Source organism: Ostrea edulis, chromosome 6 (assembly GCF_947568905.1).
Source record: "Ostrea edulis chromosome 6, xbOstEdul1.1, whole genome shotgun sequence".
In the NCBI taxonomy this organism is placed as follows: Eukaryota; Metazoa; Mollusca; class Bivalvia; order Ostreida; family Ostreidae; genus Ostrea; species Ostrea edulis.
The window spans coordinates 88,191,196-88,210,154 of NC_079169.1; the positions used below are offsets into that span (position 1 = coordinate 88,191,196).

General features: G+C 35.1%; 5 non-coding genes across 5 annotated transcripts; 2 read left to right on the top strand and 3 right to left on the bottom strand.

Moving 5' to 3' along the window:
- Window positions 1-3,328: 3,328 nt before the first annotated feature.
- Trnas-gcu (transfer RNA serine (anticodon GCU)) lies at window positions 3,329-3,410 on the top strand. The gene has a single exon. It is a non-coding gene; the product is annotated as a tRNA-Ser (tRNA).
- A 2,571-nt stretch (window positions 3,411-5,981) lies between these two features.
- Window positions 5,982-6,063, top strand: Trnas-gcu (transfer RNA serine (anticodon GCU)). Its single transcript has one exon. It is a non-coding gene; the product is annotated as a tRNA-Ser (tRNA).
- A 5,235-nt stretch (window positions 6,064-11,298) lies between these two features.
- Window positions 11,299-11,380, bottom strand: Trnas-uga (transfer RNA serine (anticodon UGA)). The gene has a single exon. It is a non-coding gene; the product is annotated as a tRNA-Ser (tRNA).
- A 560-nt stretch (window positions 11,381-11,940) lies between these two features.
- On the bottom strand, window positions 11,941-12,022 carry Trnas-aga (transfer RNA serine (anticodon AGA)). Its single transcript has one exon. It is a non-coding gene; the product is annotated as a tRNA-Ser (tRNA).
- Window positions 12,023-14,996: 2,974 nt separating this feature from the next.
- Window positions 14,997-15,078, bottom strand: Trnas-gcu (transfer RNA serine (anticodon GCU)). The gene has a single exon. It is a non-coding gene; the product is annotated as a tRNA-Ser (tRNA).
- Between the last annotated feature and the right edge of the window lie 3,881 nt (window positions 15,079-18,959).

Genomic DNA, 18,959 nt, shown 5'->3' on the forward strand with positions numbered 1-18,959 from the left:
TTAATTTGGATTGACCATGCATCCAAAATTTACTTTGATTACTTATTCAGAAGATTTAATTCAATAGCAGCATCTGGAGCAAATTGAAAGTTACAGGTATTTAAAAAACGGAGGGCCCGCGTAAGGGTAGGCTTTGGCACCGTAAAGATCCCTCACTGCTACGATCGTAAGCACCATGTACAGGTCTAAGTTTGTGGCACTTCACCTAGAGATGAAGGCGTCTCCACATAAATGAGTTTTCCAGGTAGGATGAAAACAACAGACCGAGACAAACCTTTTGAAATTGAGGTTCACTTATCCGAAAAATACAGCATATCTACAGGATGCAACAATCCTGATTATAAAGTTCAAATCCTAAACTCCATACTTTAGAGGGTATTCCGCAAAAAGCATTTATAATGATAATAAAGCAAATAAGCAGATTTGGACACGATTACATAAATCTATCGTCAAACTCTTGCCCACAAGTCTGCCTAACATCTATAAATAGGTTTCTATATTTTTTGCCATCTCTTGACATGAGAAAGTAAGATAGTACAGACGGAGTTTACAGACAAATACCCGATCTTGTTTAGTGCAAAGATTCATATCCTTAAACGGTATGCAGAGATCAGTGACGTGTTTGTTAGTGACTAATTCTATATGTTAAATGCACATCCTGTAAAAATGTCACGTTGTATTTCTGGATAATTTATAATGCACGTCATAGGTGTTTTATTGGATTTTGCAGAGATGATGGCTTAGGAGTTTCATTTTTAAATTCACATATAAAATATACATTTGTATTTCAATATGATAAACATAGTAGATTAAGTTCTACAAACAATAATCCAACAGCACAAAAATGTTTTAGTAATTTCTTCTAGACATAGAGAGTTCGTACTGTTCAAGCACATTAAAGATGAGTATAACACAAAGGTTTTATTTCTTTGCATGTCTCGTTATTTTCCGATTCCAACCATACAACTCAAGACTTCCTTTTATGTAAGATAAATTTGACGAACTAAAAATCTAAGATAAAGCAGACAAACTCAATACTTCATAAGGTGTAAAATAAAACAAACTCAATACTTCACAAGGTGTAAAATAAAACAGAAAAACTCGATATTTCATTAAGAGTAAAAATAAAACAAACTCAATACTTTATTAGGTGTAAGGTAAAATAGACAAACTCAATATCTCGTTAGGAGCATAAATAAAACAAACTCAATACCTCATTAAGTGTAAAATAAAATTGACAAACTCAATACTTAATTAGGTGTAAAATAAAACTCACATTCTCAATATTTCGTTAGGTGTAAGATAAAATTGACAAACTCAATATCTCATTAGGTATACAATAAAACTGACGAACTGAATACCCCATTAGCTGTAGGCTTATGACTTCAAGTTTGAAATTGTGGAACGTTAACGGTAAAACAGCATCTCATAGAAGTGTAAAGGACAATCATGAAAAATCCTGGTGTACTTTCTTCACAGAAATCAAATGCTCATTTGATGGATATGCTGGATCGACCTCTGAACTGAATGAGGAGCTGAAACACCTCTTGTATTTATCATCTTCATTATTACCAGCTTTGTAGGGTTCAAAACGCCGTATGATCCGCTTCTAAGCAAACTATTCAAACAGCGAAACACAATTATATTTGACTGCTGAAAAAATGATTAACAGAAAAGTAACTGGTACATTTATTACATTTTTACAAGATAGAACATGTGAAACTGTTTTACAAGATAGAACATGTGAAACTGTTTTACAAGATAGAACATGTGAAACTGTTTTACAAGATAGAACATGTGAAACTGTTTTACAAGATAGAACATGTGAAACTGTTTTACAAGATAGAACATGTGAAACTGTTTTACAAGATAGAACATGTGAAACTGTTTTTAACAATCTAAGATTATTGTGAATATTCAATTCCTACAAAGCATGTACACAAAATCTTTTTTCAGATGCCGCTTAAGTAAAACTGGCTTGATTTCTTCTACGTGTCCTAGCATCTGCCATAGGTCTGTACCATATGTTATCTTGGAATTAGAATAACAATTAAAGCAAAACAATGTTCAAATTTTCAGGAAATAGAACGAATTTCGAAGACACTAATCTTGACCTCTTTTTCTTTCAACATCTTTGTAGGATTTATGTAGGATTTATATAGGGCTCACGATGGGTGTGACCGGTCGACAGAGGATGCTTACTCCTCGTAGGCACCTGATCCCACCTTTGGTGTGTCCAGGGGTCCGTGTTTGCCCAACGATCTATTTTGTATTGCTTATAGGAGTTATGAGATTGATCACTATTCGTTATTTTCACATTTCATGAGATTCATCACTATTTGCTATCTTCACCATTCATCAATTTAGGGCATGCCAGATTTGTTTTTCTTGATGCAAAATGTGACATCGGTAAAAACTGAAAATAAAAATATGAAATAGTTTCTTTCGATTTGTATTTTTACCCCAATAAATCATATCTGACAGTCTATCGATATTCATTGTAGAGGTCCCTCTTTGAAGCACCAAAAGAGAAAAAAACTAACCCTATTTCTTTAGGACTTTGGCATTGGTCTCGTTACTGAATGGATCAACATCAGGTTTGAAGCAACCATTGGTTGGTATGTGCAGAATTAATTGCATTCTTTGTGACAAAACAAACATTTTGATATTTGATGAAAGTATACAAACTTTAGGTGATCATTTATCTAGAAGAGCCATGTTAGTTTGACTTCGACAGAACCTCAACATTTGTACTCCTCTAGGATGAGATAATAAGGTGTGTATCACACTACACTAGAGAATATTGTCACATCAACAAAAATAACGAATTTATGAAGACTTGAATATTTATTTGCTTTGAAATAATCACGAAGATATGAATATTCAGTTGCTTTGAAATTATGTATTTATTCAAAATCTGATTAACCTCTAGTGACTACGTTAAATAAAATTTATTGTTTGTGTACATGCACTAGTAGGACAATATGATTTTTAAATCTGTGCATATATTATAAAACAATGTTTAAGTTTATTACAATGGAGAAAGACAATCTCATGTAGAATATGGAGACAGGAAGAGATATAGTCTGAATAAAATGATAGACATCACGGTATAAATTCTGATTTCTGACAATGACGATGACTTTAAATGTATCATACCTTTCTTCTCCTGATGTCTTTTTTTACATCTTGAGGTATTGATTATAAACGTCACCATCAAGCGAATAATCTAGTTGAATACGGTATACTGGAATTACATCAGGTAAAGAACTAGTAATTTGGCTTCTGAAAGCGAGATAACTTCTCACAATTAATATCATAAACATATGACGAGGTGGCCGAGTGGTTAAGGCGATGGACTGCTAATCCATTGGGGTCTCCCCGCGTGGGTTCGAATCCCATCCTCGTCGGATACGTTTTTCCACCAATTTTCAGTAAGATCTAAAACTCTATGGACACTGACATCATGTACTTCTGCAGTATCATCATGATAGCTTATTGTCAGCTAGATATAGAAAGACGAGCATCGTGTTGCTAGTTCTTTACTATTATGTCAGCCGGTTATTTAGTCTATGTATAGGACAGTGTTGACCACATCCTAGAATATGTATTTTCTATATAGGTCATACAAATGTTAAACTTAAAGTACCGAGCAGGACTGTTTTACTGGTAAATGAATTTCTTGAAAAAGAATTTAGATAATGCTGTAGTTAAAAGGAAAGGTCGTTATGTCAAATCCTGTCTGACGTGTTATATACCAATTTTTACCACATATTACTCCGTTTGACTGATCATGATGTAGGAATCACGGCGAGTGTAACCGTTCCCAGGTGATCCTTACTCCTCCTAGACAGCTAATCTCTTCAGGGTCCATGTTTGTCCTCCACATAATTTACATGTAGCATTTTTTATAGGAATTATAAAGTTGATTCAAAATAATCTTCCTGTTCTGCATAAGAAATATCCTAATATTCAGGCTGCTCATAAATATATCAGTGTTACAGGGGTTTCAATAGTCTCGCTTAAAGTCAACATTTCGCAAATTCTATGGTCGTTATAACTATTTCATTTATCAATGCAATCTGTTATTGGATCAAATTTGTTTCATGTCAATTGTCAAGTCATTCTTTACAGACTATTTCTTACTGTGGATTACTCTGTGTTTACCTGATCAAGATATAGGGCTCACGACCGGTATGACCGGTCAATTTTACCAAGTTTGGCCCAGTCCTGGAGTCAAAACTTCTACCCTGGGGATCAAACCATTTACAATTTGGTAAACAAGTTCTTGGTTTACAGGACTGTGTATTTAGTTTTTCTAACAGATGTAGAGAAGAAAAGTTTTTGAAATTGGTCAACCTCTGACAATATTTTACTAAAAAGTATGGTAATAGGTCACCAGAGAGACAGACTCAGGTGATCTAAAAATCACGAAGATTAAAAACTGTACTGTGTTGGCAATATATATATATATATTGTGTTGGCATCTGTGTTGGCACTATATATATATAAATATATATATATATATATATATATATATATATATATATATATAGTGTTTTTATGTGATGAACTGGTGTTCCTCATGGAAAACATAAACATAAATGTGGTCTTTAAAGATCAAGTTTACTAACAGTCTGTTAGCAAATAAAAAATACACCTTTCAGCTATCGATCTTAATTATAAATATTTAATGGAACGTTAAATTATTTATATTCAGAAGTTTGTACTCCTCTTTACTTTCTTTGTCCATACAAGTACTCAAGTGATATGATATGTTTTATGCATTTTTAGTTGTATATTGGCTGGGATCAATCTGTGTAATGTATATATGTTTATTCGCACAGTTGCAAATCTAGTTCTATTTTTTATATTAAGTGGTCCCAGCCAATTAATTTTGTAAAAAATTTGAACTATGATGTATTTTTTCTCTGTCGTCATTTGTTGCATTAAATGACATAATCACTCAACAATATTGTTATTTCATCATAATAATAGTCAGCTGTGACAAAAACGAGCTTCGGAATGCCAGAGGTCCTTCCAATGTTATACATCGTTTATCTTCAAAATTGTTGAATATAAATACTGTTTTATTTTGATATTTTACAGATATATAAAATCTCATGTCATGCTGTCATTTAATTTTGTTTTATCATCGCATTCCTCTTCTTACCCCTGTAAAGCGCCTTAGAGTAATTTGTTTATATATAAGGCGCTAAATAAATTTGATCTTTATCATTCATTCCCATGGGTATAAATTGTGCTCCTTTATTAGTTAACTTATTTTCGCATGAGACAATATACTTTAAAAAAATCCAGAACAGAACTTGAACGTTAGATGAAAGAAACGTTTTATATTAAATATCAACATTATAGAATGAAAAATAAATTGTTAGACCATAGAAATAGCAACAGAATACACCAGATACCATTAGTGATATTCTGAATATATTGGATCCCTAGATGCCTCACAATTTGATATCTTGAAATTATCGGCTCCCTAGATGAACAGTGATACTTCAGATACTATTTCAATGATATCTTGAAAATATTAGATCTCGGATACATCATATCGTTGTCCTGAAAATATCGATTTAATAGAAATCATCACAATGATATCATCCCAGACAGGTGCCCAGTTTTAGCGGAATATACACCGTATGTATTTATACAAGTGAGTAGATGTCAAGCTCACCAGTGAATTGTCAATTCAGTATGATGTAATGTTTGACAGTGAAAGTATTGTTTGCAATTCAGATCCATTGTGATAATCTCCTTCCTCGACAATTTGTTTTAAATTGACATGCAAACAATAGATTCCCTTTCGACATTGCCTCTTACAGTTTTTAACACAATGATTAATGACACTTTTCTTCATCAGCATAAAAAATAAAACGTGCGTTATAACAAACGTCATGTTGTTTGAATCATTAATTCTAAGAATTGTCACTTAAGGAGAGACAACTACTGTGTATTTATATGACGAGGTGGCCGAGTGGTTAAGGCGATGGACTGCTAATCCATTGGGGTCTCCCCGCGTGGGTTCGAATCCCATCCTCGTCGGATAGGCTTTTCCTTTAATTGGAAAATATATTTTTACTTATGATCTGAAACTCTATGGACACTGCTACGTTCTTCTGAAGTATCATCATGACACATGTAGCTAAATTGTCAGATAAATATAGAAAGATGAGCATTGTGTTGCAGCAGGTTATTCAGTCTACCAGTACATGTATAGTGGACAGTGTAGAACACACAATGGAATACATATTTCTATATGTTTCGTACAACTTTAAAAAAAAACCCCACCCTGTTCTACTGGTAAATGAATTTCTTGAAAAAGAATTAAGATATTGCTCTAGTTAAAAGGAAAGGTCGTTATGATTCTGACATGGTTCATACTAATTGTATGCCGTTCTTTACAGTCTGATTTTTTTAATTTTACATAATATTATGTTTACAGGAAGACAATTGTTTTTATTATAGATATTTAAAACGTCAAACACCTGTGTGCAAATGAGAGATAAATATAGAGGGAGTCTAGATCTGAATGAAATGATAGACATTTCTGTATATTTTATGTCTGGATTAATTTACATATTTTCTGATTTTTTTTTTTACATTGACCATGGGTTGTCAAGAGCAAAGGAAATCTGACTTTCAATGTATCATACACCTCTTACCCCAATATCCTTTTGTTTTGATATTTTTCACAATTTTGATTGTTTCTATAGTAGAAAGTGAACCATTAATCATAACCGCCAGAAGCAGGTGAATGGTACAGGAATCACCTCAGGTGTCGTAAAATCTGAAAACCATTTGAAGTTAAAAAGCGAGATGTGAGTTACTGTAGGTCAGATGAGGTGGACGAGTGGTCAAGATGATGAACTGCAATGTTGCATTGAGGTCTACCCGCGTGGGTCCTCGTATACACTTTTCTTATAATTGTCAGGAAGTATATCTGATAGATTTCTATGGACTTTTTATATGCGAGCATTTTAAAAGCCCACTTGCTACTAACAGACTTTTAAAAAAGATAGACCATCATTTAGTTGTGAATTTAATATGATATAATGTTCGAACACTGATTAGCAATGACAGGGTAATTCTAATACAATTCAAGTACGTTGTGAAAACCGCATAGGTCCTCCACTACAACTTGTTTTAAATTCACATGCAAAGCAAAGACTCCCCCTTTGATATTGCCTCTTACAGTTTGATTAATGATACACAGTTCTTCATCAGCAGTGCATTATAAAATCTGTTTGAGTCGAATTGTCATTAAGGAGAGACAACTATCTGATATATATGAGACGAGGTGGTCCAGTGGTTAAGGTGATGGACTGCTAAAATACAAAGTATGAATCCCATCTTTGTCGAATTCCAATTTTTCTTGTATTTTGGAAATAATTCTGTTTGAAGACAACAAAGAATATTCAATCTCATAACACCTATAAACAATACAAAATAGAGAGTAATGGCGAAATGAATAATTGAAAATAAAACTGAAGTTTTGTTTTTGTAAAATTACAGCAATAGACAGGTACGCAGGGAGGAAAGAAAACCTCTGAATAAGTCGATGAAAACAAGATGTATACTTTATTGTTTAAAAAATGAGCCTGATTTAGTATTTTTGACATATTCGAGATTCATTGAAATGTCGATTTGATATAACTGTGAACTCGAAAAAAAAAAGACTACAGAGTTGTCCACTTTTGCCTCGTGTATGGATATTTTATTGAAAATGGATATTAACGGCAAACTAATAACTCAACTTTATGACAAACGAGATGATTTCAGATTCTTCATCGTCAGTTTCCCATATTTACTTATCAATATTCCATTTTCACCTGCATATGGTGTTTATATCTCTCAAATGATTCGATAAGCAAGAGCATGTTCTGCGTATGATCAGTTTTTAAATCGAAGCAGGTTATTGAAAACAAGTTGGTGATACAGGAATTTTAACAGTCTCGTTTAAGATCAGCATTTCGCAAATTCTATGATCGTTATAATGATGCAGGGTGAAGATAACGAACAGTGATCAATCTCATAACTCCTATAAGCAATACAAAATAGATAGTTGGGAAAACACGGACCCCTGGACACACCAGAGGTGGGATCAGGTGCCTAGGAGGAGTAAGCATCCCCTGTTGACCGGTTACACCCGCCGTGAGCCCTATATCCTGATCGGATGAACGGAGTTATCCGCAGTCAAAATCAGTGTGCCAAGAACGGCTTAACAATCGGTATGAAACACGTCAGACAGCATTTGACCCAATGCAAGGTTGTACCGACGAACTAGATCGTTATAACGACCATAGAATTTGTGAAATGCTGACTTCAATCGAGACTGTTGAAATCCCTGTACCATCAACTTGTTTGTCAGTAGCTTACCTCGATTTAAAAACTGACTATACCCAGAACAAGCTCTTGCATATCGAATCAGTTGAGATATATAAACACCATATGCAGGTGATAATGGAATATTGCTACACAAATATGGAAAGTTGACGATGGAGAAGCTGAAATCATCCCGTTTGTCATACAGTTGAGTAGTCAGTTTGCCGTTAATGTCTACTTTCAATAAAATATCTAAGTATGAAGCAGAAGTGGACGACTCTGTGGTGTCCTTTATTTCGAGCTCACAGGGATATATCAAATCGACATATGACTGAAAGCTATCATTGTTAATAGACAAAACGTCATCGATATATCTAAAAGTCGAATTGAAGATCACAGCGAGAGATTTTTTCTTCTCACGTAGAAGTTTTTGAATAAATTCTGCTTCATATGAATATAAAAACAGGTCAGCTAACAAAGGAGCACAATTCGTGCCCATGGGAATTCCAACAGACTGTTGGAAGACCTGATCACCAAAGACCACGAAGATATTGTCAATGAGGAACTCTAGCATATTTTTTATATCAACTTCAGAGTACTTGTGCGTGGAATCAGAGTGGTGTTTAACAAAGTAAGTTTTTGAATGACTGATCACTAGATATGAATATTTCCGTTTTCCGTTTTTGTTGAAGAAGCAACTGTCTATGATGTCAAAAAGTCTAGTCTTTAATTTATCGTGGGGAATGGTCGTGTATAGTGTTGAAAAGTCATAGGTTTTAATGATATTGATTTGGGGAAAATTCTGTGATTTCAAGTTTACTAAAAGTTCTTTAGAATGATCTAGTTTGCAATACAACCTATCATTGAGCCAAAAGCTGTCAGACGTTTCATATCTATTGTTAGACCGATCTTGGCACACTGATTTTGACTACGGATTGCTCCGTTTACCTGATCAATACATAGAGCTCACGACCGGTGTGACCGGTCGACAGGGAATGCTTACTCCTCTAAGGTACCCGATCCCACCTCTGGTATATCCAGGGGTCCGTGTTTGCCCAAATCTCTATTTTTTATTGCTTGTAGGAGTTATGAAATTGATCACTGTTCGTTACCTTTACCTTTCATGGCAATCATTGGAGATACAATGCCAGAAAACAATTCCCAGCATACAGGTAAAATTCCGAAAGAGACTGAGAATGTGAGGAAAACTGGAGAAACGGCAGTGGAAAACACGTATAAGAAAAACATACTAGAGACCCTCGAGATTTAAAGCGCAGAATGGATTTAGATGAAGACATGAAATACGATCTGGGTAACTCGGCAAAGGGAGACAAAACAGAATGAAAAACGGAATCAGAAACCGAGGTTGAAATAATAATGGAAAAAACGAAAAGGAAGAAGAATGGCATGAAAGAAATAAAACATAGAAAAATAAATAAAACTGCAAAGTTTACCATTATTTTGTGCAGCATGCGATTGAAGATTGTATTGTCTTTGATAATAAAGACTGTGATATGTACAATTCTGTTGGTTTTGTAATCTGGGAAACTGGTAACATTTTATGAGAGCGGACATCACATATGAAGTGATTACAAAAAAATTACCAGTACTTTGTATCATTCATGAATATTATCCAAACATTGATTAAGGACAATTATGAATGTTCATTTTCCATAATACCAGAGGAATGGGAAATATTTACATGTATTTGTACCAAGGAAAACGAGAAAAATGAGTTTGTGCCAAATGTGATTTTACGATTTGATAATCAAAATATTGTTTTCACTTCATGTACTGGGAAAATATTTTAAAACATCTTCACGGAAAAGATTTGCAAACGTCCCGCAGCGAATATATTTTTGAAGAAGGTGTTTGAAACAATAAATACTAGTCATCTTGAGAAAACACGTGTATTTTAAAAGTCGTTACAATTGTATAAAACACTCGAAATATTTAGAAATATAGACGACGTTTCTTTCGATATATCCCTGTGAATTCTAGATAAAAGACACAACAGAGTCCCCTACATCTGCTTCGTACTGAGATATTTTATTGAAGATAGATATTAACAGCAAACTAACAACTCAACTTTACGACAAACGAGATGACTTCAGCTTCTCCGTCGTCAATTTCCCATATTTATGTAGCAATATTCCATTATCACCTGCATATGGTGTTTATATTTTTCGACTGATTCGATACGCAAGAGCCTGTTCTGCATATTATCATATGGTCTTTTTATCTCTTAACCGCTTTGATTCGCAAGAGATTGTATGACCAATCTATTAATCGAGACAGGATACTGACAAACAAGTTGCTGTTACAAGGAGTTCAACAGTCTTGTTTAAAGGCAGCATTTGGCTAATTCTATGGTCGTTATAGTGATCCACTTTGCCAGTACAATCCATCATGCTGTTTAATGTGTTTCATACGAATTGTTAGGCCGTTATTGGCACATATAGGAAACCTCCATGATTGAAGCTGGGATGAAAGGTGGAGATGACGAACAATAATTAATCTCATAACTCCTATAAGGAATGCAAAAATAGAGAATTTGGCAAATACGGACCCTGTATATACCAGAGGTGGGATCTGGTGCCTAGGAGGAGTAAGCATCCCCTAAACAGATAAAAGGAGTCTAAACCAGTGTGCCAAGAACGGTCTAACATAGAATGAAACATCGTCAGACAGGTTGTATTGGCAAACTGGATCGTTATAACGATCATTATAATCATAGAATACTATAATCCCCGAAACATATCCATTTTGCACTATATTTGAGTTCTGATTTAGCCATAACTTTGATCAACAATTTCAAATGTGTGGAAGTAATAGGCAGATATTTTACACAAAAGTATTTCCTGTTGTAACATAATCCTAAGCTTGTAATTAAGGTTTCTTGAATACTTGATGCATGTTTGTATATCATGAATTCAGTACAGGAGTAAAAATTTTCGTTGTCGGCAGGATTCGAACCTACGCGGGGACACCCCAATGGATTTCAAGTCCATCGCCTTAACCACTCGGCCACGACAACATATACCCATGGAATAATAATCAATAAGAACTTATAAAGATTTAAAATGTTTTGTTTTATAATCCCTATTCTTGGCAGGCCTGAATTGTGATGAAAATACATATCTTTCAGAGCAGATAAGCGCTTCATTATTTGTAGTGGTAAGACTTGATAGAGAATGTGACAAAACCTACCGGTAACCCCATGATCTACAGAGTATATATACATCATTGTCATTAGAATTTAAAACTCGCATGTGGAGAACCCCAATGGATTTCTACCTTGAAATCACCTTATTACCTAGCACAAGTCGGCTTCAAATAAATGAACTTTTTTCACAATCCGTTGCTGGGTGCTGTTTTACGTCTGTTTCGAGAGTTTTTCATTCCCATAAAGACATATATTCCTAGTATAATGTTTACGGACTACAGATGAAATTTTTACCAGAAAAATCCACGGAAGTTTTCCTCTCAGGTAAGTTAAATACTAATTTAGCACGCTGTCAAGTTTGGGCGGTCTATTGATTCAAATATATTGGAACATTCATCTTGCAGACAAAATTAACAAATAGTAAAAATATCCGTTGTCGGCAGGATTCGAACCTGCGCGGGGAGACCCCAATGGATTTCTAGTCCATCGCCTTAACCACTCGGCCACGACAACCCTTGTTTGTATATATCACCTTCTTATACAGGACATTTCACGATAGAGATAAACTTGTTATGATGTTTTACCTTCAGAAAGATTAATGACATCGTATATATAATTTTCACCTGTTGTGCCAAATATGACTTTTATTTCAATGTATGCTGAAACAATTCATTCAAACAGGGGAAACTAAATACGATATGAGTAATTGTTACTTAAATATTTTTGAAAAATATAACAATTGAATTTTAATGTTTAGATGAAATATAATCTTCAGGACATGGGACACCACCCCCAATTGTTATAAAATTTTGTAAAGATATTTATAAAACCCATACTTACCTCAATAATCTCCTATGAAAGGACCTTGATATCTTTACTTGAAAACGCACCGACAAAATGTTACCCGAAAATGAAATCCTTCTCAAGCGCCTCTTTCTAGGGGTACCTGTAAAGTGCGAAACGAAATCGAAACGAAACGAAACGAAATCGAAACGAAATCTACCGAAACGAAACGAAACCCACCGAAACGAAACGAAACCCACCGAAACGCTTTCGGATCTGAGTGATACAAAGTTTTAAAAGTTGGAAAGGGGGGGGGGTAAGTACAAAGCACATAAATACCATGTGCAATTAGCTTCGGATCCATAAATTTCAGAACGGGAGGTTACAGTCTCACAGGTCAGAGGTCTGGTGAAACACACTAAACGAGGGATGGGGTCGTCGACGTTGGATCCGCTTTTGGGCATAAATACATGTTTCAGTATGTTTGTTCTAAAGACAAATATATGTATACATGTGGATATTGTGTATTTGTATGTAGTATATCAAACGGTGGATTCTGAATATGTCCTCCCGTTCTCTTTGTGATTTCTGCTTAAAATTCCCTTGTTCATAAGCCTTTTCAGTTTACAAAATGCCGACCTCCTCCTAATATCATTGCATTAAAAAAATTCCGTTTTCCGTCCCGTTTTCAATTCCCCGTCTTAGCAACACCCCAAATGTCAATCTCTCACCAGAGGGCGTATTACGCTACACTACAACGATAACTCTGGGTAGAGATTGCCCAAATGTATAAAGTTTTTTCCATTATTGAAAGTACTCGCACCTCAGCAGTTAGAGATAAAATAAGAGGTTAAGAGCTCATCCTGCTTTCAATTTTCTCATACACAAGCTTCTTCAAACAATGTATCTATGCCCAAAGGCGGATCCAACGTCGGCGACCCCACCTTTCGTATAGTGTGTTTCCCCAGATCTCTGAGACTGTAACCCTCGGTTCTGAAATTTATGGATCCGAAACTAATTGTACATGTCATTTAATCAACTACGGATATGTACTGTGTGCTTACTCCCCCCCCCCCCCTTTCCAAATTTTAAAACTTTGTAACAGTCAAGCCGAAAGCCTACATCAAAGGGGAGGCGAATTTTATTTATATGTTGTAACTTTCACAGGGGCCTAAGATACCATTTTTAATTATTATAATTAAAAGAGTTCGGTTATACAATCTGTTTCGTTTCGTTTTGGTAGGTTTCGTTTCGGTGGGTTTCGTTTCGGTAGGTTTCGTTTCGTTTCGGTAGATTTCGTTTCGCACTTTACAGGTACCCCTCTTTCTAGTGTATATTTGATGAATTAGTGACCGATTAAAATTATTATTCAATCAAATAATAGAAAATCCCACGTAAACACAACAAATTCGAATTCATTTGATGCGTCCAATATGATGCGTGGAGTATGAATTTAGGCCTATTCGGTTTGAATCTATAGTGAAAGGCGAATATAACGGACAGTGATCAATCTCAAAACTCCTATAAGCAATACAAAATAGAGTTGGGCAAACACGTACCCCTGGATATACCTGAGGTGGGGGTCAGGTGCTTAGGAGGAGTAAGCATCCCCTGTCGACCGGTCACACCCGCCGTGAGCCCTGTATCTTGATCAGGTAAAGGGAGTTATCCGTAGACAAAATCAGTTTATAGTTGATACGCTGAAGCAAAGATCTTTAAACTTGTTACTCGGGTACATATAGATACAGTGTAACCAGAATAAAAACCTACACAGATAGATTCCACGGGATTTTGAATCCATCGCCTTAACCACTCGTCCACAACTATTCCATGGCACTTGATACTTTGCTAGAACACATTAAAGTATAAATCTTACTCGTATTGGCGAATCGACGCGACGAGCTCACTCCAATGATTACACATATGAATCACGTGATAATTTGCTCTTCATTAGCTGAAAAAAGATGAGTAATACCCATAATGCTTTTGGAAAAATGTCGCCATCACTGTGGTATACTTCATTGACAATCCCGTAATTAAAGTAATTAGATTGTTTAGAAAGTAGCATAAACGTTTTTAAATTCCAGACAAGCTTTCTCAAAGCTTCAAACGTTTTGTTTTTGCTTGATCTGAGAGAAGAAGAAAAAGCATTGCAGCTAATATGACGTCACGATAGGAAGAGGCGGATAAAATGTCTATAAGTCTTGTTGCAAGATGTTAATGGGCTTCGCTCGTCTCAACGGTCACATCGTACAACATATTAGATACATTAAAAAACTGTATGTACTATATTAACTATATTCTGTCATAACTGACCTTTAGCCTATGGAGAGGACTTATATAGGCATTGTACCTGCTGCCTAACCCTATTGATATACTATGTATTTTCTATATATGCATGAATAAAATAATGTTCAAATCAAATCACAAAAGTGCTTACCATCAATCCTTCTGTGTTTAGTAAACCAGAAGTGATCAAATAAATAGATTAGTTACATGAGGTATATGCTTTGGTTCCAGCTTTGTTCAATATGTATCGCAATATAGTTTTGATTTATATCAAAACCAATCTTCAGTTTTTATTTTCAATTCTTCATTTTGAAGACTCCGTTTGATAATACATTAATTTATGACAACATGGACCCATGTTTCTCCTTTCCATATTGATACTCAATATACCAACAATACTACAAAAAATAGGTATCGACGAGGATGGGATTCGAACCCACGCGGGGAGACCCCAATGGATTAGCAGTCCATCGCCTTAACCACTCGGCCACCTCGTCATATGCTTATGTATGGGCTGTCACTTCTTAATTGACAAACGTAATTATTGATCATTGACTCAAGCTGTTGTAGTACACGATTTACTTTGTATATTGCTGAAGAACTGTGAGAAGAATCATTACTGATATTCACGGTTGTGGGGAAGGAGGTTATCACAACCGACCTGAATTGCGTTAGAATTACGATATCAGTGTTACGATAAACATTACTAAATTTACAACTCACTGGTCAAGCGGAGGAAAAAAGATAAAAAAAAAAAAAAAAAAATAGTAAAAATACATACACAAAATTGATCAAAGCTGGACAACCGTGAAACATACAAATTGCACGGTTCAACATTACACGATCTACAGTGCCAACCGTAAACGGAGAATGTTAAAATATACACTGTCTGCTGCCTAACCCTTTTTTATGTTATACATAATAAAATACTGTTTAAATTAAAAAAAAAACACCCATAAACAACATAGATCAATGTCATAGATCTTCTTAACTCAGAAAACCGTGGCTGTCACAAGGTTGTTTTTTTTTTTATCACTACGCAAACTGTTTTGTAAAGTAGCTTTATGCATAAAATGAATCAATTTTGCTGAAAAAATTAAAAAGTTTAGAATCATGCGATGCGTCCTTTAACCCTAATCCAAGGATTATTTACAAACTCTGATTAGTTAATTATAGTCAATATGTCCCATTGTCCGAAGTTCTTCTAGTTGTTCAAGTACAATTACAACTATCCAATTCAATTTGTCAATTCAAACTCAATCACACTATTTGAAGCATGATTTCACCATTGAAAGATTGATACTTTAAATGCTTTGTTCTGGAATTCTGAAAATTCTGGTTGGTTGGTTGTACATATGTATATTTGTTTAACGTCCCGCTAGAGAATATTCTACTGATATAGAGAGGTTACCAGTGAAAAATTTAGGCCTCTACCCGCATTAATAGTGATAGAGAGTTAGTTTAAAGGACACAACGCATGTTTCTAAACTTTTTAATTTTTTCAGCAAAATTAAGTCTTTTGATGCCTAAAACTACTTTAAATGTGTTTTAAATGAAATATTTTGCGTAGTTTTCGAGTTTGAAAGCGATGAAATTCAAATCTTGCGATATGCATATTTTCTTTCGCTAGTTTACGCGCCATTTTGTGTGACGTCATATGCGCCCTCGGGTTTGAAAACATCTATTAGCCATTCCATAAACAGATTAGATTTAATCGACAAAAAACCAATTGTCACGTTAACGGCTTGTAAATAATAATGCATTAAGATGTTTTCCGTGCTCGGGTGTACTAGTTGTCGGTAGAAAGGATTTAGACTGAGTATTTTTCAATTTTTCGAAGGAAGGTACGAGAAAAAAGACGTGGATAATGTTTTTGTTGGAGCAAGAACTTTAACTTAAAAAACACACCCAGTCACCTTTTCAAACATCGCTTGGACAGAGACCCTGATAAACTGCGAGAAAATGGATATATCGAAGCTATAAGCACTGGTAGGCCTATAGCATACATTCTGTTTTGCTCTTCAAATTCAATACACACTCGGATCAACTGACCTTCACCTTGTAACAACATATATCGACGATACACTGTAACTTCTACCAACTGGTAGATTTACAACAACAAAAAATAAAGATACAAAATAATTGAACTTTTAATTATGCAAATAATAGAATATTGTATTTCCTAACTTTAAATTGAATTATAAAATTATTTCTTTATTGAACTCGTAGCATCTTGAGTGCGTCAGTAGGCTATAACGCCGCGCTCCCACTTCGTACTTCCTAAAGACGTGCAGATCACAATTCAAAAATAGTAATAAGATTGCTTTATCAAAATAAAATAATGTGATTACCACTTTAAATTTGGATATTTTTATTGATTTGTGTGTGTGTTGTCTTTTTCTTTCTTTCCAAAATGCACGCGTGACAATAGCTTGGCATAGGGCCTAGTTGTCAACAATTTAACGTATCATAATTTGTCTAATCCAAAAATAAATAATGATTGCACTGTTTATTTTAGAAAAACAGCGCCAATTACAGATGTATAAAGGAATAACATCCCCAAACAGTTTGTAGACAGCGACCCATATAAACATTACTTACTCACAATTTTGCCGATTTCATACACGCTTTACTCGCTATATTTGGGTATTTACATCGTTATATGTGTGCACTGGTGGCGAACACATATAAAACTCGGACAATTTATCAACATCGATTTAAATGTTGCACATGGTAAATTAATTAGGCCCCTAAAAGTTGAGTTTTTAATAATATCCCGCAGTACTTTCACAATCCGAAGGGCGCATGTGACGTCACTGTACCACGTGACTACCTACCTAATTAACTTGACTTTTTGAAATCGGGGCTTAGATTTAAGTCTGTATTGTGGTTAATTATCACAAAATTTCGGCGAACGAACTATTAGAATTAATTACTATAAGCATAAAGAAGACAAAATGCATGTAATATTGTATACTTTGAAAACATGAGATATGTCCTTTAACAGTCAAATCACTTATTCTAAGCGACCAGCAGTGTCACCTAAGTGCACATTAATTGCTAGAACTGGCTGAAACTGAAAGTAAATTTCCAGACATGAATTATGAAGGACTACTCCGAGATTCGGTAAAGGCGTCGGTCAAAATATTCAGTCGAGCCGAATCTCTATCGAGATTAACCCGCCGTGAGTCCTATATCCTGATCAGGTAAACGGAGTTATCCGTAGTCAAAATCAGTGTGCCAAGAACGGTCTAACAATCGGTATGAAACACGTCAGACAGTATTTGACCCAATGATAGGATGTATTGACAAACTAGATCGTTATAACGACCATAGAATTTGCGAAATGCTGACATACAACCTATTATTAGGTTGAATGCTGTTTGACATGTTTCATACCGATTGTTAGGCCGTTCTTGACACAATATAACTACAGATTACTCCGTTTTCCCGATGAAGAAATAGCTTAACATATTACATTATTTCGTTCCTTGTATGCATACACCGTAACGGTATACTTTAATTTACTGAACGTACACGATGGTCTTTTAAAAAAGAATGGATGTATCATGCCAGGATTTGAGTATAAGCTTTACTCGAAATGATGTTTTAATTCTACATCAATGTGTGTATCAATTTAATATTATATCATAGACAATAAAATGTTCTTAATGAAAAGTTGACTCCACTATGAAAATATCGTAAGATGCCGGTATCGTCTCTATTGTTCCCGACTGAAATCTCTTTTTTGCTAGATGAGATTCAGAAACTTCAAGGTCCTGGAGCTAGGGAACCTGCATGCATTGGATGAAACGGTGAGATGATGAACAGTGATTAATTTCATAACTCCTATAATGTAAAACGTATACGGTACCAATTTTGATGCACCAGATGCGCATTTCGATAAGGAATGCAAAATAGAGAGTTGGGCAAACACGGACCTCCGAACGTACAAGAGGTAGGATCAGGTACCTTGGAGGATTAAGCATCCCTTGTCGACGAGTCACACCCGCCGTGAGCCCTATATCTTGATCAGGTAAACGGAGTTATCCGCAGTTAAAATTAGTGTGCCAAGAACGGTCTAACGTCAGACAGCATTTGACCTAGTGACAGGTTGTATTGGCAAACTGGATCGTTTTAAAGATCATTATTATCATAGAATACAATATCCCCTAAACATATCCATTTTGTACTATAGTTATACCCCCCGAACGAAGTTCTGGGGGGTATATAAGAATCACTCTGTCTGTCCATCTGTCTGTCTGTGCAGATTCGTGTCCGGGCCATAACTTCTTTGTTCTTTGACTTAGGCATACCATTTTTGGCACACAGGTGGATCACCATGAGACGATGTGTCGAGTACCTTCATGGCCTCTAT